Source organism: Arvicola amphibius, chromosome X (genome assembly GCF_903992535.2).
Source record: "Arvicola amphibius chromosome X, mArvAmp1.2, whole genome shotgun sequence".
NCBI classification, from domain to species: domain Eukaryota; kingdom Metazoa; phylum Chordata; class Mammalia; order Rodentia; family Cricetidae; genus Arvicola; species Arvicola amphibius.
Window position 1 is genome coordinate 23,617,415 of NC_052065.1, and position 23,002 is coordinate 23,640,416.

Below are 23,002 nucleotides of genomic sequence, written 5' to 3' on the forward strand. Positions count from 1 at the left end.
CATACACTTTGGACAAAGGACTTAAGAAGATTTGAGCTTGGTCTAAGCTGAAAGTCACCTCCTTTCATAGTATCATAAAGTACTGTATAAGCTGACAAGGGCGGGAAGCGATCAGCAGTCCCATACAACAGAGATGCCAATGAGCTTTAACAAGGACCACCATTTGCAGATATCCCTAAAGGTGCACTAGTGCCACTCATAGTTTAGAGATAACCAATAGTTGTCTGATTGGACTTACAACCCACTCAATAGGAGGGAAATCATGCCTAGTTCAAGAAATAAAGCCAACTACATAGAGCTGGTGAGGACGTGGATCTTAGAAATAACCTACTGCCATTGTTTTACTATACTAGCATGATCCTTAACTTTATAGGAAAATGTATCCTCATACACATAGGTAAGTGTTCCTCTCACCACTCATCGAAGAAGCTTCTCTAAAGATGCTTCTCCTCAAACAGAACAGAGAGCACTGTAGAAAACCCCAACAGGTCATGATTCAGAGATCAGTGAATCATGTGGAGACCAGGCCCAAAAGACACAACTACAATACAACTCCTGCACTTTAAACTCAATGAAGATTTTGGCAGAGGAGGCAGAAGGACCGCAGAGCTAGAGGACCAGGAAGTCAGCTCTGAAATAGCATTTCCTAGAAACAATAGGGAAGCTACACCCATGATACCTCAACAATTTGGTTGCTTTCAAAGACTCGACAAATGATAATGTGGAATGGGGAAATCTCACAGAGTCCTACCCTTAGACCAAGACGTTTGGGAAACTAATAGCTACTGCAATGGAGGGATTGGCCTTTCCTCAGGATGAGCCCCCTCATTAGTTATCCAATTCAAACTGGTCAGTTGAAATTGTATACACATAAACTACACTAAAGGGACTCAGCATGTTATATTTATATATTTATGCATATGCATGTAACAAAAACAATAAAAAAGACCACCATTTTGAGAGAGTTGGGGGGGACATGAAAGACATTGGAGGTTGGGGCATGAACAGGTTTGGAGAGAAGATAAGGAAATGGAGAAGTGATGCAATTGTATTTTAATTTTTAAAAGTTTAATAAAAATAAAAATAATATCCTGAAAGATAATAATTTTTTTCACAGACACTCTAACTTTGGAGGCAGACAGACATATATGACAACTTCTCAAAGTCATCTGACTTTCTTCTTACTTGTTATCACGAATGCTATCCTCATCTGTTGTGTTATAGGTGAGCCCTAATATTTTATCTTCTGAATTACAAAAACAAGACAAAAGGAGCTACAAAGTAAGAATATTCTTCTTAAAAATATGGCACAAATTTCATGCATTTCTCCCACCTAAGGCTGTACCAGTGCTTGCTTGGATCAACACGCTGAGATATTTGTCCAAGTTCAAGTACTATGTGAGTTTATTGTTAAATAAAGTCATTACAAAAATCTAAACCCTATAACATCATCACTGAACACATATTACTGAAAATCAGGTCTATATTTGGTAGGTCTTTAAAGTACTTTAGTAGCCGTTACTATTATCTATGCTGTTGCGACCATTTGCATGAATGTTGTCTATAAGGGAACACTATTGGGTAATAGTGTGCTACTGCAAACTTCTTTCAATGGCTTCGTTCAGTTGCTTAGTAGCTTAAAAGCAGAAATAGCTGGGCTATTTATATCACAGAAACTGTTGAGAGCTACAAATCATACACCTATTCCAGAGAACTGAGTCTTAACTATTACTTCCATTGTATTTTGTTGGCCAGAATGTGTCAACATTGTCATACATAGCTGCAAGAGAAGTTAATATATGTCGTCTTTAGCATAGGTAGACACACACTTTTCCTAAATGTAAGGATTATACCAAGAGAAAATGGATTATGTATATTGCTAGACAATTAGCAGTATTATATTTAAAATAAAACATTAAGAGTTTGACAAGTTTCTATGCCTGGGAATATGCTCTGTCATCAGTTCATTAGGAGAGATGATGATAAACTCAAAACAAATTTTGAGACCTGCCCAATCCACTATCACAAAGTTGATAAAAGCTTGAGATTTTAGCTTATTATTCTTCAGATAAAACAAACTTCCTTTCCCTCTGTCTGTGCCTAGAAAACCCAAAAACATACAAGTAAATCTATAAATGTGATAGAAAACAAGAAGAGGGGCCCTTCATAGACTAGATGCTATAAAAAAAACCATCAGAGGACAATAAATGAGTAGCAAAACAAAATGTGCCCAGGAGGATGGAGAATTTGAACAGTAAGAGCCATGAAGGGAGACTCCATACCCGGCTCAATTTGCAGAGGCATTTAGGTGAATGCATTGGATATCTACATATATAAAAGAAAGTCTGACTGTGAGTGGTGGTGCAGGCTATTAACTTGGGGGGGGGGGGAGGGCAGAGACCAGATGATCTCTAAGTTTGAGGTCAGCCTGAGCTACATAGTGAGGCCCAGTCTAAAAAAATCTGCACTTTTGATTTGGTAAGGAGCTGGAATGTGAGGAAACCTGGTTCATCCTGCCTTCCTTTATGCAGGTCTTACAAAGGATAGTCTTGCTTTAAGCTTTGGGTCTGTGGGTATTGTTTTCACTCGATATACCAGGTTCTCCAATTTATTGTTATAGAGATAAATGAGGGAAAGGAAGATATGGTCAGTAATTAGACACAATGTTTAAATATTTGTTTGTAATCTAAACATGCAGCAATCAATCTGTTTGTTCTTCCTATGTTAAAATATAATCATATTTGCAGCACATAATATGGCCAGAGATTTGCTTTACGCATATGTGACTTATATTAAATGGGCAATGTGTCCAAACACTTTATCTTTCAAAATTATATTAGAACCTAGAATGAAAATGCCAGAAGTAAAACATTTTCAGTATGATACATGTGAAGCTGCTTACATACTTCCTTAAAGCTAAAACAATAGGGTCGATTTGCAGCAATGTATTTTCCCAGTATATCAGAAAAGCCATTAAAGAGTTATGGATGCAGGCTTGGTTTTGATATGAATGATTATAATGCTTCTGTGCCTTTAACAGAGATGGAAACTGCTGTTGAGACAAATGATTCTCTAGGGTACTGGGTATTTGACTTCTAGAAACAAGAAAACAAAAATATATTTATACTAGGAATAGGGGGACACTCCTGTGATGACAGCATTCAGGAGACTGGCAGCAAGATAAGCATAAATTCAAAGCCAACCTAGTCTACATAGTAACTTTCAGGCCAGCTAGAAATTCATAGAAAGTCCCTGTCTCAAGAAAATAACCACAAAAATATTTTAATAATTTATGTCTCATTTTTTTTTATCTTTGGAGACATGTCTTGAACATTGAATACAAAGTACCACAACGTCCTTAAACAAACACAATGCTGCCTACATACTTAGCTGTGTAACATGCACGCAGTACCTGCAGAGGTCACAAGAGGGCATTGGATCCCCTGCAACTGGAGTGTGGGTGCTAATACTCAAACTTGGGTCTTCTGGAAGAAAAGCAACTGCTCTTAACCTCTGAGCCATCTCCCCAGTCATTATTTATTATCTTTAACATCTTTGTTTGAAAATTGTGGTGGTTTGAATGAAAATGGCCCCCAGAGTCTTATAAGGAGTGGCACTGTTAGGAGGTTATGCCATTGCTGGAGGAGGTATGACTTTGTTGGAGGACATGTATCACTGGGGGTGGGCTCTAAAATGGTCAAGTCAGGCCCAGTATCATTCTCTCTTCCTGTTGCCTGCCAATCATCCAGATGTAGATTCTTGGCTCCCTCAGTATCATATCTGCCCCCACACTGCCATGCTTCCAGTCATGATGATACTAGACTTAACCACTAAACCTCTGAACTGGAAGTCAGCCCCAATTAAATGCTTCCCATTATAAGAATTGTCCTCATCATGACATCTCTTTACAGCAATAAACCCTAACTAAGACAAATGTCTTCAGGAAAACAATTTCTGTTAGGAAATTTTGGCATTATCCGTTGTGTTCAAGTTTATCCATCAGCGGGAAAGGATAAAAACTAGATCCTAGGCCAGGAGACTTTCTTCCTTCTCAAGTCTCCTTCGTTTTTAAATTTTTTAAATCCTGCCTCTGTAATACAGAAGAAAATGAGAGAACTAGCTTAACTGCTTTAAAACATGCTGTGGCCTAGCATACGCTTGCTGTTCTGTCTTTAAAATAGGTTCTGCTATTCTCCCCAAGTTGCTAATGCTAGGCAGGAGATCTGCAACTTTTCATTTCATTTCTAACTCCGAGGGAATAATATAAACACCAAAGTTTATAAGGGGAGAGTAACTCTGTACCAACCCTACCTTCTCTCTGCAGAGGCTGAACCAGCAGAAAAGGAAGAATAAGACAGAGTTGATCATTTCCCACAGACACCTTGAAACTGTGCTTTCCACTGTGACAAGGACCAGGGTTTTTAATGAGTCTTATTCTGACCCCCTCTCCTTCTTTCACTTTTTGGAAAATCTCAAGTTATTGAAGGTCCATGAGAAGATGTTAAATGGAGAGGAAAACAATTTGCATATGAAAAGCCTATAGTGAGCTAGTCTTGGAAAAGAAAAAATCCAGAAAGGCTGCAGATTTATGTGAGAGAGGTTCCAGGAAGACTTGCAGAGAGTAAGCAGGCAGATCAGAGGACACTCCCAGAAATGAGTGGCTCAGTGGTACATAAGAGAGAATGCCAGACAAGTCTTGCTGAACGAAGAGATGAACTTTAAAAAGCTCCTTTCATATTTGTTAAGTGTATGTGTGTGTATGTATGTGTATGCATGTGTGTGTGTGTGTATGTGTGTACTTTCTTTATCTTTTGGATGCCACTCCACTCTACTATAGCCCTTGACTTTAACCAAAGAGCATAAACAGTCATGTTAATTGAGAATAAAAACAAAATATTTTTGTTCATTTTCAAACAGACCACTTTACAAAAGTCCTTTCCCTTTCTCTTTTCCACTTACCTTGTTACTCTTTTCATAGTACGTGTGTGGTAATAAGAAGAACTGAAGACTAGGAATCAACACTCCTGGAGATGGGGTCTCTGGCTACACTTACTAGGCCACAGGACATATCATATCAGTGGAAGAATGGATGAAGAAACTGTAGAAAAAAAACAATGACATCTTGAATTTTGCATGCAAATGGATGGAAATAGAAAACACTATTCTGAGTGAGGTAACCCAGACCCAAAAAGATGAACATGGGATGTACTCACTCATAATCGGTTTCTAGCCATAATTAAAGGACATGGAGCCTATAATTCGGGATCCTTGAGAAGATAATAAGAAAGTGAACCCAAAGAAAAACATATAGTAATCCTCCTGGATATTGGAAGTAGACACGATCGCAGGGCAAAAATTGGGAACTTGAGGGTGGGGCGAGACAGGGCCAAGGGAAGATGGGGAGAGAAAAGCGTGAAGGGGAGAATGGGGGGAGCTCGGAGGAATGGGATGCTTGGGCTATAGGAAGGGTGGATATGGGAGCAGAGAAGCATATATCTTAATTAAGGGAGCCATCTGTGGGTTGTCAAGAAACTTGACTCTAGAGGGGTTCCTGGGTTTCCAGGGAGATGCCCCCGGCTAGTTCCTTGGGCAGCTGAGGAGAGGGAGCCGGAAAAGGCCAGTTCCTATAGCCATACTGATGAATTTCTTGCATATCACCATAGAACCTCCACCTGGCGATAGATGAAGAAAATGGCTGAGCCCCACATTGGAGCACCGGACTGAGCTCCCAAGGTCCTGATGAGGAGCAGAAGGAGGGAGAACATGAGAAAGAAAGTCAGGACCGTGAGGGGTGCGTTCACCCACGGAGATGGTGGGACAGAACTAACAGGAGATCACCAACTTCAGTTGGAATGGGACTGATGGAACATGCGACCAAACTGGACTCTCTGAATGTGGCCGATGGTGGGGGCTGACTGAGAAGCCAAGGACAATGGCTCTGGGCTTTGATTCTCTGCATGGACGGGCTCTGTGGGAGCCTTCTCAGCTTGGTTGATCACCTTCCTGGACCTGGGGAGAGTTGGGAAGACCTTGGTCTTAACATAGAGTAGGGAACCCTGATGGCTCCTTGGCCTGGAGAGGGAGGAAGGGGGGGGGGTATGGGTGGAGGGGAGGGGAGGGAAGGGGGAGGAGGAGGAGAGGAGATGGAAATTTTTGAATATAAAAAAATAAGCCATGAAAAAAATAATGTTTTATGGTATGATTGAGCATCCTTTGGATATATACCCAAAAGTGGTATTACTGGGCATTGAGAAAGGTTGTTTCCTAATTTTTTGAGAAATCACCACACTGACATCCAAAGGGGCTGTACCAGCTTGCACTCTCACCAGCAATGCAGGGGTGTTCCCTTACCCCACATCCTCTCCAGCATAAGTTGTCATCAGTGTTTTTGTTCTTGGCGATTCTTACAGGTGTAAGATGGAATCTCAGCGTAGTTTTGATTTGCAGTTCCCTGATAGCTAAGGATGTTGAGCATTTCCTTAAGTGTCTTTCAGTTATTTTTAGATTAATCTGTTGAGAATTCTCTGTTTAGGTCAGTGCTTCATTTTTTATCAGATTATGTGTTTTTTTGATGACCATTTTCTTGAGTTCTTTGTATATTTTGGAGATCAGACCTCTGTCTGATATGGGGTTAGTGGAGATCTTTTCCCATTCTATAGACTGTTGTTTTGTCTTGTTGACCATGTCCTTTGCTTTACAGAAGCTTTTCAGTTTCAGGAGGTCCCATTTATTAATTGTTTCTCTTAGTGTCTGTGTACCACAAGGACATGTGCTTAACTATGTTCATAACAGTACTGTTTGTCATATCTAGAACCTGGGAACAACCTAAATGCCCCTCGACCTAAGAATGGATAAGGAAAATGTGGTACATTTACACAATGGAGTACTACACAGCAGAAAAAAAAATGACATATTGAAATTTTCGGGCAAATGGATGGAGCTAGAAAACATCATATTGAGTGAGGTAACCCAGACCCAGAAAGACAAATATCATATGTACTCACTCATAAGTGGTTTTGAAACATAAAGCAAAGAAAACCAGCCTACAAATCAAAATCCTAGAGAACCTAGACAACAATGAGAACCCTAAGAGAGACATACATGAATCCAATCTACATGGGAAGTAGAAAAAGACAAGATATCCTAAGTAAATTGGGAGCATGGGGACCACGGAAGAGAGTTGAAGGGGAGGGGAGAAAAAGGGAGGGGAACAGAGGAAAATGTATAGCTCAATTAAATTAATAAAATAGACAAAAAAGAATAAAGAAGCAAAGCTAGGAAAAATAAAATAATGTTTTAGCCAGGCGGTGGTGGCACATGCCTTTAATCTCAGCACTCAGGTGGCAGAAGTAGGTGGATCTCTGTGAGTTCAAGGCCAGCCTGGTCTACAAGAGCTAGTTCTGGGACAGGCACCAAAGCTACACCAAAGCTGTCTCGAAAAAGCAGAATAATAATAATAATAATAATAATAATAATAATGTTTTAAAATTTAGTTTTAATTGAATGTGTATGAGTGTTTCACATGCATGTATATATTGTATTTTGTGCAACCAGTGTCCAGGGAGATCAGAAGAGGGCCCCAGATGATCCAACATTTCAGAAGATCCCTGTTGGAGTTTCCTCTGAATTCTAGTTTCAAGACTGCTGACAGAGACGATCAAGCCTCACAGAATATTCCAATCAGAACTTAACCAAAATTCTAAATTTTATTTAGGTCCCTGTAAGATTATCAGTGCCCCCAATCAGCAGGAAGTATCCTTGAAAACTACACCCACATTCCCAAAGAATGAATTATGGATATTTGTCTTTGTTTAGAGTGTTGGTTACAAGTTGTTATGGATAATGGGCAGAAAAAAAGCTAAATAAAAGAGATTAGATTCAGAGTCGCTGTTTATTGTGGGACAATGGTCTTATGTCCTTCAAAGATTTGTCACTCGTATTTTAATAAAACACTAGCCAGACAGTAAGTATAGGTGGGTCAATGAGAACAGAAGAATTCTGGGAAGAGGAAAGGCTCAGTCTGCAGTCATCACCCAGACTAAGAGGAAGCAAAATAAGAATGCCTCACTGATCAAAGGTACCAAGCCACGTGGCAAGAATTATGGGCTAATATAGGATGTAAGAGTTCATAAGAATCTTGAGCTAATAGACCAACAAGTTTATAATTAATGTAGACCTCTGTGTGTTTCTTTGGAACTGAACAGCTGCAGGACCAGGAGGGACAGAAACCTCTGCCAACAAGATGCCCTGGAACTGGAGATAGAGTTGGTGGTGAAGTGTCATGTGGGGGCTGGGAATTGAAGCTGGGTCCTCTGCAAGAGTAGCCAGTGCTCTTAACCAGTGAGTCAGTCTGTCAGCCCCTCACTGGCCCTTTAAAATCTTAGTTTCCTCCCAGGTAAAATGGAAGAGACTAGCTTGGCTATGTTGCTCTTAGGGCTTTGCATGAAGACTAGCCCTCCAGTCCTCCCAAACAGTCAGTGGACTTAGCATGCCTTCACATTTCATTTCTTGCCTGAAATGGAGTAGACCACAAAGCCCGAAACAAAGACTCTCTCAGATAAACACTCCTAAGGCATTGATTTGAATGATTTCAGAAGCAGGCTTTTTTTTTCATAAATAAAAGTGCCATGGGAAGTAAACTTCTCTAATATGATCATTTCTGGCAGGACTTGTAAGTCCAGTAAAAGGACTAGGGTGAGGAAATTGGCCTCTCAAGTTGTAGTTTAGTCGAGGAAAGCATGCAAAGTACCATAGGCAAATGTGTGGGTGGATGGACGGATGGATGGAAGGAGTTTTGTTGCTTCCTTTGTCGGTACTGTCTTGAGAGGAATTTGGGATGACCTGGATGTCAAAGGCAAGACCTAAGCTGCCAGAAGACACTAAATTAATCACAGCAAGAGAGTAGTAAGCTGATGCCTCATGACTGGACTCTTTCTGTCTGGTTAATAACGGAAGCTGCAGGGAACCCAGAGAGCATTCATTGTGGAGTGCTGAGAACACTATCCAGCTCCGTGTGACATCAGACTGTAGCATTTTTTCCTGTTGTAGAGCCTTTAATGGATTTAGACTTCCATGTGGTTTTTGGAATTAAACTTCTCTGTGGAAGTCTTGGTACAGAAAAGACACTTTGAGATTTAGAAATTGGTGACAGGCTACTGAGCAGGCCAGAGCAACTAACTTTAGGGTTCCATTTGGAGGCTCATATTAATAGAGAAAAGAAAGAAAAGATTGACTTTGTTGATACAGATACAAAATCTTGGAATGTTTTCATATGATTCTAGCATTTTTTTCTGGTGGTGGTCTTTTTTTTGAGACTGGGTCTCATTATGTGTTCTTGGCTGGCCATAGAATTCACTATGTAGACCAGGCTGGCCTCCAACTTACAAAGCTCCACTTGCCTTTGGGCTCCTGACAGAAGAAATTAAAGGTATGCACCACCAGGCTTTTGTTTGGTTTAAAAGCTTTAACATTTCTGTAATGAGGTCATATGAAGCCACATAATTCTGCTATGTGGGATGAATTTCCCTTTGGTGTTAATTATATAATCTTCTTTTAAAAAGATTTATTTATTTTTATGTATATAGGTGGTTTTCTTCTACATATGTCTGTGCACCATTTGCATGCCTGGTGCCATCAGAAGCCAGAAGAGAGTGGATCTGGGATCTAGAATCCCCTAAGTCTGGAGTTAAAGGTGGTTTTGAGCCACAGTGTGCACTCTGGGAATTAAACCTGGGTCCTCTGGAAGAGTAACCAATGCTCTTAACCACTGAACCATCTCTTCAAGTCCCCATATGATGAATTTTTATAGTAGAAAAATTGAAAGGCAAAATGCACTCTGCCAAAGATTCCACTGGTAAAAAATTACTTTACTTTCTCTTGCCTCCTTTAATCTTAGTTCTGACAAAATGAGGCCTCTTTGGCAATTTGACAGTTCCTTAGATTTTTAGCTAAAGGAAAATCAAGTAAATGGAGAACTGCTAATACTTAAGGAAAATGTGCAGTCTTGCCGGACTGAAGTTAATTTGCTTTCCAAATAGATAATGATGTAGGACATTGGGGTGGGGAGGAGGTGGCTCAGCAGGCAAGAGCACTGTCTGCTCTTCCAGACGACCTGGGTCCAATTCCCAACACCCACATGGAAGTTCACAACTTCTGAAACACCCGTTCCAGGGAATCCTAAGCCCTTTTCTGGCCTCCAGGACATGAGGCATAATAGTGGTGCACAAATATACATACCGGCAAAACACACACGCACACATTAAATAAATAAACAAACAATACACTTATATATCACTGAGATTGCATTCTCTTATTTTTCTTCATGTTGTACTAACGCATGACAGCCCCAAATTTACCTGATATTTGCTGTGACACTGAAGAAGTATTAAACGGCACTTGTATGTTCTGTAACTTTTGCATTTGTATTTTGCTTTCTGTAAGAATCATGTAAACACGCTGCAACCAAAAATGAGCATGATACTCCCTGAAGCTTTACAGAGAGTTAACATTAGCTTGGGGGAGGGGCACTGTTGGCAGTTAATGGTTGCTGGGGGAGCAGGAGGCAGTATTTCCAGTGGCATAGCATTGTTCCAATAAAATCCCTTCACTACACTAAAATGAGCGATGCTTATTAAAGTGATTCAATCTCTCTCTCTCTCTCTCTCTCTCTCTCTCTCTCTCTCTCTCTCTCACACACACACACACACACACACACAGCATGAAATTAGAAGGGGAACTAGTTATAGGAAAAGAATCAGCAAGAGTGCAATGATAACAAGGGCAATGGGATGAATTATGATCAATGGGATGGATTATTGATGCAAAAAATGCCATAATGAAACCCATTATTATATATAATTAATATATGCCAATACAAAAGCATTATAGCTTACAATAGATGAGCATTGCTGGGCAGGGTGACTCAAGCCTGTAATTCTAGTACTTCAGAGGAAGGAAAAAGGAGGGTCAGGAGTTCAAGGTCATCTTTGAATGCAGAGTAAGTTCAAGGTTAGCAAACAAACAGAAACTCAAACACAAAACATGGTATCTAAGACAGTTTTGTTGAGCTGTATCAGTAGACAATAAATACATGAAAACATGAAAGCTGCTCAACATCAAATGCAAATCAAAATTACAATAACTGAGCACAGAGTTCACAAGAGAGAGGCAGCAGATGTCTGTGAGTTCAAAGCCAACCTGATCTACTTTACAAGTTCCAGCCCAGCCAGGACTACATAGTGAGAGACCCTATCTCAAAAAAATTTCAATAATATACAACTTCATGCTAATACATGGCCAAGGTATAATACTAATAACACACTACTAATAACAAATGGAATCTAATATCTGTTGGTGAACATTTGGGGAAGCTAAAGTATTCATTTTCTAAGCACAGATTCGCATATAACTCTGAAATTCTACTCTTAGGAATATGCCTAAGAAAATGAAAACACACGTTAACACAAAAACCGGTGCATGAATGATCATAGAAACATTATTTATAATAGTTAAAAAGTGAAAACAATCAAATTGCATGTCAACTAATCAGAGAATAAATAAATGTGCTATGTCGACACAATGGGATGCTGTTTAGTAAAATAAATGTATAAGTAGAGATAACACCCATTAATCTTAATAATATGCTAAGTGAAAGAAACTAGTCACAAGGCCACACATTGTACTATTCCATTTATATGAAATGTCCAGGGAAAACAGATCTATAAAGGGCAGAAAAATAGATTAGTCCTTGACTCAGCTGGGGACTTGGGAAATAATGAGAAGTGATTGCAGATGTTTTTCTGGTTTCTTTTGGGGGACGAATGATGAAAATGTTTCTAAATCAATTGTAGTGATTGTACAACTCTGTGAGCATTACTAAATATCATTTAATTGTGCAATTAAATGGCCAAATTATATAAGAGTGTGTCTCAGTGAAGCTGAAATGTATACAGAGACTCACATGAATGAGTACGTATGTGTGTATTCTTTTTAATTAAATTTATTTATTTTACATCCTGATTACAGTTTCCATTCCTTCATCTTTCCCTTTATCGTCTCCTCTGTTTCTGTTCAGAAAGGGGCAGGACTCCCATGAATATCAACAAAACATGGCATATTAAGTTGCTGTAGGACTAAGCCCCTTCCCTTGTATTAAGGCTGGGCAAGGCAACCCAGTATGAGGAATATGTTCCCCAGGCCATTCAAAGTGTTAGAGGTATGCCCTGCCGCCACTGTTAGGAGTGCCACAAGTAGACTAAGCTACACAATTGTCACATAAATGCAGAGGGCTCCCTGGTTTTTGGTTCAGTCTCTTTGAGCGTCTATGAACCGGGTTAGTTGATTCTGGCTATTTTCTTGTGATATTCTTGATCCCTTTGGCTCAAAGAATCCTTCCTCCCTCTCTTCAGCATGATTCCTGGAACTTGGCACAGTGCTTTGCTGTGGGTCTGCAACTTTTCCATTAGTCACTGGATGAAAAGCTCTCTGGTGACAGCTGGGGTAGTCATGTGTATATTCTGGAGGAATTTTTATGAGTAATGTGACTTAGGACAAATGTCTGAGGTTTACTTGTAGAGAATAAGGGCATGATTCTCTTTATCTTTTCAGGGACACTTGGAAATACTTGCCATTTGTCTTCTGGTGTCACTTTCCACTTTCTGGTCGTTGAGTAGATGTAAGTTAGGGAGCAGATAATGCTTAAGGAAAGAGACATACATGCTAAATCTGTCCCCAACTGTTCATCTCTTTAAAGAAATAATATATATATGAAATGTATAAAGAAACTTAGACTCTAGTTTAACTCAATAATTATGTTTGAATTCCTTAATTATGTTTGAGGAAGGAGCTATAATTAAACAAAGCTGTGTTAGAGAAAGTAATTGCTATGGACCAGGCTAACAGTGCATAAATGATGAAAGGTCAACTACTATCTATTAAAAGATCACAGATATGCCATGGATGAAACACACATTTAATTGGAGCAGTAAAGACCCTCTGGCAAAGAACAACAATAAACAGGCATAATCTTATTTCATGAATGTAAAGCATAGGACAATGGATCCAGACACAAGAGAGTAATCTTCAGGCAGATTAATTTCAGGTATGTATTGAAGATTTTATTTATTTAAGCTGGTAGCAAGTAAGGGTAAATAATATTTTTCCAATAAAAACTTTAAAACTTGATGTAGTATAGCGTACTTGTAATCAAATACATTAATCTTAACTGTATACTTTGATAGAATTTAAGTCCTTACTATTACAAGCCAGGTCATGGTACAAAGAATTCCTTCTGCTTCAGCTCCTTCTTGTTCCTCTCCTGAACAATATTACTTTGTCTCTCCCTGGTAACCATTGATAAATTTTACTTCTTCTTGAACTTCATATAAATGAAACCATATCATATGTCTTTTTCTATTCTACCCCTTTGATTGTCTTAGACTTGACAAAACAAAGGTATCATAGGGCATCATCCATATGGTTTTATATAGGAACAGATTATTCTACTTTCTTGTTCTTTAGTATTCATCTGATTAAATATACTGGAATGTATACATCTAGTTTGTAGGCAACAGATCCAGAGACTTCTCAACATCTATAATTTTATAAGGCTATTCCTAATAAGTCAGTCTTTCTGGGTTTGTATTTCTATATGTTTCCTTGTGGCTTTGTTTCTCTGGAAAAACCAAACATAACCCTCCAAATATTGTCAGTGTCACCGAAAATTTGTGTAACATGTTATTAGTAATGATAATTACTTTTCAGAAGCTGTAAATAATATTCTCAAAAGTATTTGCCTCAGTCCATATTTGTTAAGACTTGAGAAAATTCCATTTCCTCAGATCTGGAGTCAATATCAAATAACACCTAATAGATATTTGATCCTTGATAAAGTATTTAACCTATTTTTTCTTTGCTGTTGATGAGGATAATAACAAGTACTCCATGGGATGAGTCCATGGCTTTATCATATGCTATACACCAGCTAGTCAATAACTCCTAATTTACTTTCTCTCATTTCTCACTCCCTCTCTTTCTCCTCCTCCTGTTGTTCTTTTTTCTCCGTCCCCTCATTCTTCCTCCTCCCTCATCCCCTTTCTTTTTCCTCTCTTTCACTCTATTTCTTTCTTAATGAGAGTTGACAAACATAGTGAAAGTATTAAATTCCTATAATTATCTTAACAAAAATTCTGTAGTGACATAGAGCAAAGTAGGTGGGTGGAGGGCAGTTGAAGAAGGGAAAGAATAAAAAGTGTGGGAAGATAAGACATCATATCCTCATCCTTAAAAATCTTCTCCATTGGGGGCAGAGAAATGATGGGTAGAAGAGAATACCTCATGTTGCGAAAATTAAGTCTTGTCGTCTATCAATGTTAAGCACACTGAAAAAAGTAGACTGATTCACCTACTGTAATGATATACTGTAAGGAGAGCTGCATTGAATTGAAGCTACGTCCGTGAGGCCGTATATCAAAATTCATGTCTTATTTGCATATATAATATCAGTTAGAGCAAATGATTACCACATGATAATGCTCCCTCTAGGAGAGGCCATTAGGCTGATTTGAACTCATTTTGACTTTCATGTGGGAAGCTGATTTTGTCTGTGTAATTGCTAGAGTAGTTAAGACACTGTACTAGTGAAAGAGGTAGAAAACAAATGACTGCACAGAAGCCGTATCACACGAATGTGGTAGCTTATGTGCTGATTTAAGGAAAACTCCATGTGCTTAAACAACCCCAAACAACAAAAACCCATCATTCTACACATCTCCTTGCCCACTCCAGATTATTCTTGTGGCTTGATTTTGGGAATGAATGGAGTTACTTTTATAATAAAAACTAAATTTTACAGTACATTAGAAGTGGTGGCAGATTGTGAAAATGGGCATAAATTCTTTCACTCTTTATATGCACAGTCTATCATAACTTTGTCTTCTTAGCACTAAAACTCTTAGTCAATTTTAGGCTTGCCATGTGACTTAGTTTGACCAAACAGATATTAATAACTAAAGCACTACGACAACTAGACATTTTCAAAGTACTAGCTTACAAAGGCTTTCTGCTGACTGCTCTTGAAACCCTGAGACCACCATGTGCACAAATCCCAGGAAGCCTGCTGAAAAGATGAGGTAGTTACTCAGAATAGATAGAGATACCCAGCTGAAAGCCTACCAAACACTAGAAAAGTGAGTCGTGAAACTGTTTAATATGATCTGCCCAGTGGTTGTTCTGCCAAGCAGCTGGTCAACAAACATACGCAAACCCAGAAGAGATGACCCCAGAAGATGTGGTACATTTATACAATGGAGTACCACACAGCAGAAAAAAAATTGACATTGGGCAAATGGATGGATCTAAAAAACATCATATTGAGTGAGGTAACCCAGACCTAGAAAGACAATTATCACATGTACTCACTCATAAATGGTTTTTAAACATAAAGAAAAGAAAACCAGCCCACAAATCACAATCCTAGAGAACCTAGACAACAATGAGGACTCTAAGAGAGACTTACATAGGCCTAATCTACATGAGAAGTAGAAAAAGACAAGATCTCCTGAGTAAATTGGGAGCATGGGGACCTTGGGAGAGGGTTGAAGAGGAGAGGAGAGGCAGGGAGGGGAGCAGAGAAAAATGTAGAGCTCAAAAAAATCAATAGGAAAATAACTAAACAAGCAAACAAATAAATAAATCAAAGAAAACTGCTCTAACAACCCTCAAAAGCATGACTTAAGCTAAATAGTTATCCTTTTGGCCAAGTTTAAATTTCTGGTATCTGTCATACTAACTGGTATATGTGAAACGGTTTCCTCTGTCCTCAGTCTCAGTTTCAGAAGAATTTAGATGGGACACGGTAGTAAAAGTAGCATTCAAGAGTTTAGTTAGAGCGAGCAAGGGAGAAAGAATACACTCTGAAATTGGGAGCATGGGAGTCATGGGAGAGGGTAGAAGGGGAGAGGGGAGGAAGGGAGGAAAATGGAGGAATTGTATAGCTCAATTAAAACCAATAAAAAAGAAAATACACTCTGTAGACTACGACTGAGTTGGCGAGATAGCTCATCCAGGAAAAGCACTTGCTATTCCAGTCTGAGCAAAGGCCTGGAACCCACTATGAAAGGAAAGAACTTGTTGATTTGACTTCGGCACAGTGACTGTGCCTCAACCTGCTGCTATCTCAGCCAGCGATTGCAATTCCACAGTTACTGGCCTGCTTCTCTAGCAGCGGGCCAGCCTCTTGGGCAAGAATTTTGTTCCTGCAGGCACTAGCCCTGTTGCTGTCTTTAAAGGTAGTTTTAACTCACTTTCTATTCTAAATACGAAAAATACTAGAGAGTCAAAGGCTGGGGTGGAAACCTGTGAGCTCAGACAGGCTGAGTAGCAGCTAGCTAACCGTTTCTCCTTCCTGGCATCCACTGAAGACCCTGCTTCCACTTAGCTAAGTCAGAAAAACCTGCCCCACTCCAAACCTCACGCTATTGCATCCTGTGTCTATCTCTCCCGAATGTACTCTGAGGCTCTATGATTAATTTCTGTCGAGTAGCTAATGCAGCTTCCTGATCCAAGGTTAATTTTATTTAATTAATGTAAATATAAACTCGGGGTTCACAGTGTGATTTAATATCCCCCAACAAGAACTGACTCTCCAAAATTGTTCTCTGACCTTTACACATGCTGTGACATGTGTGTCACGCACACACACACACACACACACACACACACACACACACACACACACAAACACAAACACACGGGGGGTAAGAGAGGGAGAGAGAGAGAGAGAGAGAGAGAGAGAGAGAGAGAGAGAGAGAGAGAGAGAGAGAGAGAGAGAGAGAGACAGAGAGAAGAAAGCAAGGTCCCACAAGAGAGCAAGATCTCACAATCTATAAAAAGTAAAACTAAGAGAAGGGCACAGGCAAGAAGCAATGCTTCTGTACTAGCAGTAGTGGCTTTTCTCCCCACTATCTATGTTCCTGTGTATCTCCCAGGGTGTGCACTTTCAGGAAAAAGACGTCTTTCCCAGAAGTTCACTTTACCCAGAATTCAGTCTATGTATACATGTGAGATACAAGAATATGTGGAAGGGCTTAAAAGTTTACCAGGAGAAAGGGTAACAGCTCTCTGCACATACTCCTAGTTAGGAAGTCCCAAAGTTGCTTTTAACTGACCCAGCTAGAGACCACTTCCACCTATTGGTTTTCTTTTCTTTGCTTTTCTTTTTTCTTTCTTTTTTTCTTTTCTTTTCTCTTCTTTTCTTTTCAATAGACCGGTCTCACTATATAGATCTGGATAGACTAGAACTCACTATATAAACCAGGCAGACCTTAAACTCATTGAGATCCACCTGCCTGTGGTTCTAACTAAGTACTAGAATCAAAACCATGTGCCACCACATATTGTCCTTTATATCCTGTTTTGGGCTTCTGAGCTGGTTCAGCTGGAAAACCCACCACAAATACTCTTTATGTGCAATTTTATTGATTCACACCATCAACTATGTTTATGGCCCAGCTGGGTTGACCACCACTCCCTATCTTCCATAATATACTCTTGTGGGGGTAATTGACGGTCAGTCCCTACAAAAGTTAGCCTCCTGCCTAACACTAGTACTGAAAGTTATAATTGCTGGATGAGAGGAGGAGAGAGAAGCATGTATATATGTGTATAGTGGGCATTGAAATTTTAGATAACTTTATCAGTAAAGGCCTCTTGAAAAGATGACATCTGAATATATTTTGAAAGAAACAATGGAGTGATTCATGCTGTTATTTAAGAAACTAAATACAGAGGCTGGAGAGATGGCTTGGAGGTTGAGAATACTTAGAACTCTTCCAAAGGATTCGGGTTTGAGTCCATTTATATGGTGGCTCATAACCATCTGTAACTCCAGTTTCAAGTGATTTAACACCCTCTCCTGGCATCTGTGGGCACCGTCCATGCAAGTGATGCCCAGACACACATAGAGAAAAAGACTTCATACATATAATCACATAAAAAAGAAACTGAATATACCAAGTTAAGAAAATGGTGAGAGGAAAGTTCCTGAAGCATATCGTATTTGTCCTTTTTGGAAGAAAAGCAGGGATGTCAGAACACTGGCTCATACAGAAGATGAAGACAGAGAGGTGAAATATATTCTAGGAGGCAGCAATGTGGGAAGCCTTCTTTGGGGCATGTGGTATTCCCACAGATTGCCACGCGCCATACGAGGCAAGGCTACTTAATTAATTCAAAGGTATAAGACAGATAAAAACTGGGCCAATCAAGGTATCACTACTAGCAATGTGAAACCTGAGCCATAGAAACCCAGAGACAGGGAGACATTAAAACTGATGGCTAATTTTTATTGTCAACTTGCTTGGATTTGGGATCACCCAGGATATTTGAGGCATATCTCTGATTATGCCTATCAGGGTATTTCAGAGAGAATTTACTTTGGAGAAAAAAAACCTAACCTCAATGTGGGTGGCACCATCCTATGGACCAAATGCTTGAGTGGAGCAAAAGTGGAAAAAGGAGAAACACCCCTTTCTGTTTCCTGACCTGCTGAGGTGTAAACAAGCAACTGCCATGTAACTGCCAGATGCTAGGGTTTCCTAGCAATGATGGAAGCCACGATGGATTGTATTCCCTCTGACCATGAGATAACATCCATCATTCCCCTCTTCAGTTCGCTCTTGTTAGATGTTTGGTTACAGCTGTGAGAAATGTGACTAACACAGAGCTGAAGTTGGATCAATCACTAGGTGAGTAGCTGTCTTGGACTGTTTGGGATGCTGGGACAAAAAATACAACAAACGAAGTAGCCTAAGAGCAGTCAGAGTTTATTGATAACTAGTCTGCAGATTTGGAAGTCAAGATCAAAGCATAGCCCCAAATCATGCAGATTTGGGGTCTGGTGAGGCTCACCTAGTTCACTGACATCTGTGGGTTTTTTATTGTTGTTTATTTGCTTTTTTGCTATATGTTCTCATGGTAGAGGAGGAAAAAGAGGTCTCTGTAGTTTCTTTTATGAAAGGCACCACCAATTCCACCCATGACCTATCCATTGCCTAATATAACACTGTCACATTTTGGATGAGGTTTCAATATACTTAATTTGGGGGAATCACAAACATTCAGACTACAATATTGGCTGAACTTAAAGGACCCAGAATCCAAACCAGCATCTAGTTACTGAATTTCAGGAGCTTATCTGGTTCTTGTCCTTGTCAAGACTTGAGGCTTTAATTTCTTTTAGAGTCTGGGGAGTGTTCCTGATTTATTATGATGAATTTGCTCTAGTATTCATTTTTCTTAAATAAGGCAAAGTTAATTTTTGTTGCTTGCAAATAAGAGTCTTTACTAATATAATTATTTTATGATTTCTCTCTAGTTCTTTAATATATTCCTTTTCATCTGAAGTAGATTATTAGTTTCTTCAAAACAGAAATAATTCCCTCAATTTATTTTGTATCCTTCCTCTACCCAGCTGTGCTTATAGAACAAGATAATAAGAAAGCTAAGCATTCATCCAATTACTATTATGTGTCAAGCACTGGGCTAAGTGCATATGTAGATCATCTTATTTAAGCTTTACAACAAGTCTGTGAAGAACTACTCTGATTTTCCTAATCTTTATAGATGAGGTCACAGAGGTCACCGAATTAATGCCGTGGTGGATCAATGGAGTGCAGATTCAAACCCAGATAATCTTATCTAATACCTCATGTTTTTAGCCGATATTTACTTTTAAAAGTATTTACCTTATTTATGTGCATGTATATGCTCCCTGTGTGTGTGTGTGTGTGTGTGTGTGTGTGTGTGTGTGTGTGTGTATGTTGCATGTGTGGGGTTGCCTGTGGAATCCAGAAGAGGGTGTCAGATTTCTTGAAGCTGGAATTACAGGCAGTTGTAAATAATCCCATGTGGGTGTTGGGATTTGAACTTGGATCCTCTGGATGAACAGCAGCTTTTTGTACACATTGAGTCATCTCTCCAGTGACTTTAGAAATGTTTAAAAAATTCATACATTGCATCATGACAAAGTACTAAGTATTTTCATGAAGTCACTTCCTTGGACAAACAGCTACCCTTCACCATCCATCCAGTCAGGGTTGTTCGAGCAATCCTCCACTGTTGTAGGAATGTTTCATTCTAGGAACATACTGCCAGCAAGTTAGGTGGTATGATGGTCAGACTCTACAAAGCCAGTCTTGCTCAGAAAATGTTCTTTCCTGCTGGCCATTCCCATCACAATTGCAGCCCCCAGAGGCCCACTGTTCTTGCAACAAAATTTTGGCTTTGAGAGATCACTTGAGACAACTGGCAATTTTAAATAAGAAACCAATAACATACCAAGAGAGAAAACAGAAGTATTACACAAAGAGCCGGTTATTCCTGGTAATAAAGAAAGACTACAAAACTATTACTCATTTGGAAAGAATGTTAGTTATATCTTTGCTATTTCTTCTAGTGAACCTTACCAAGTCATGTTACTTATAAAGATGTTGAGGCTAAATATTATTTTTTCCATTCTATAACTCCTAACCTTAAGGGCACTGCATTCAGTGAAGAGAAATGCATAATACCTAGCCCTAGACCTAGATAACCCAACTACCAGGTATCGTTCCTCTTCTAAGCTCACAACACATTTTTGCTCAGTTTCATTTGCTGTTTAATTATGTGCTGCCCCATGACACTAGTGTGCTACTCCATAATTACTGTTATGTTATTTCAGTGCCATGTAGTTTCTTTATAATTTTACTTCTCAGACCTTGCCTTTTATGCAAGTCCTGATAAAAATGGACTATTTCCATGACAAAACCATATTTATAGTTAGCTTAGTATAGTTTAATGCCACAATGTTACAAAATTGTCTTCCAACAAAGAGACGGTTGACTTGAATGAGAATTAATGACAAATAGATATTTTAGATATTTAAAAAGTCGAGGCCTGGACAGATGACTCAGTGTTTGATTCTCAGCATGCACACAGCAACTTCCAGCAGTGTATAACTACAGCTCCAGAGGACCCAAATACCTCTCTGGCCCCCTCAGTCACCAGGAACTCACGTGATGTACAAATATGCATGCAGGCAAAACACCCATATCCATAAAATAAAAAGAAAAAAATCAAGCAACACATTCGGTAGACTTTATATAGTTATATAATTTTCAAACATTGGTAGTATTCAGAGCAATGTTAAATATACCATATTCATTATATGGTCTCTTAAGCATACCCACTTTGTTTATTCATATGGAATAAACTAAATAAAGATAAAGCAGGCATTTTTTAAAACTAGTATTTAGTGAGTAGGACATACACACAGTGTGGAGGAACCTTGTCTCTTTTATTTATTTCCACATTCCTAATGCTTAGAACAGTGTCTGGCACATAATAGGAAGATAGCGTTGAAAAATGCAGAAATCCGTGCTTCCTTGTAGTTTATATTTTAAAATTAGATGGCATAAAATGAAGAAATTAATATGATATATAGTATGTCAGACAATGATGTAAGTTATAGGGGAGAGATAAAACAGAATAGAGCGATAGAACGGGGATTGCTACTGGTTAGGTGGGAGAGTCATTATTTCAAATAGGATGTGAACGACCATCTCTGTGATCGATGAAAAATAGAAAACAAACGAAGGTGAGAGAGTAAGCCGTGGTGATAGAGCAGGGCATGGTGCTCTTGTAATGTACTAGCAAGCAATGAGTTGAATACCGGTAAATAAAGGAGACAGTGAACATGAGCAGATTTATGAAGATGACAGGGACTATGTCACACAGAGCCCCCTGAGCATCATAAAAATGAAGATTTTACTCGAATGAGTTAGAAACAATGGAGGATCCCCCACATAAGAGCATACATACTATTTTTTAAAGTAGTATACAAGTAATTTACATCTATATTGACTTTTCATAAATATTTTATAGATAAGTGAATTTGTGAATATAGTTTCTATTACACTATATAAATATATTATGTATAATATACATATTGCATATGTATATATAATGTGGTATATATGGTGTACACATGAGATTATATTTTAAAAGCTTTTTTTAGATGTCTTAGGAAAATAAGTGATGTGGGACAAAGAGCAGAAGCAAGGAGACCACTTAGCCTACTTATACCACTGAGATGATGATGGCTGGATAAGCATGATTGCAATGATGATTGTGAGAAATAATCAGGCTCTCTATGTGATTGGAAAGGCAGAATGGACTGGGTGTATTAGCTGGTCCATTATGGGATATGATTTCAAGAGAAAATTAAAACACAGCTTAAGGTTGCTAGAACTTGAATTTCAAAATGTTGGAGCTGCCACTAAAAATGAAGGACTTGGGATGGAGAGGTGGCTCAGTGGTTAAGAGAGCTTCAGCTCTTGCAGAGGGCCGTGGTTTCCATCCCAATATCCATGTGGGAAGGTTAATAACTGCCCCAAACTTAAGTAATGTGGAATTCAATGCCCTCTTCTGGTCTCTGAGAGCATATTTTGAATGTGGTGCATATGAACTCACATAGGCCCACAAATATACACATAAATAAACACATTTTTAAAATTTAATTATACTTTTATTGTATGTGAATGAGCTTTTTTTTTTTTTAACCTGGATGTATACTATATCTGTGTCAGATGAGAAGAGGGTGTTAGATTCCTGGAACTTGAGTTACAGACAGTTGTGAGCCACAAGATGGGTGCTGGGAATTTGAACCTGAGTCCTTTAGAAAAGCAACTCTCTAGCTCTCATAAATGAATATTTTTATATAAAGTTTAAATGAAGAGTGAAATATCAGAAGGCATAGATCAGAAGGAAATACGGAGAGGTGGGTTTTCTGTAAGACAGGTTTGAGAATTTTAGTCATAAAGATGAAGACCTTGACTAGATTGCTGTCTGCAATCCAAGAAAAATATTTAGAAAAATATGTAAATTTTGGAGTCATCATCAAATAATTGGGAATTTAAAGCATGAACCAGGATTAGAGCATAGAAGCATTATAAGTAAACAGTAGTAA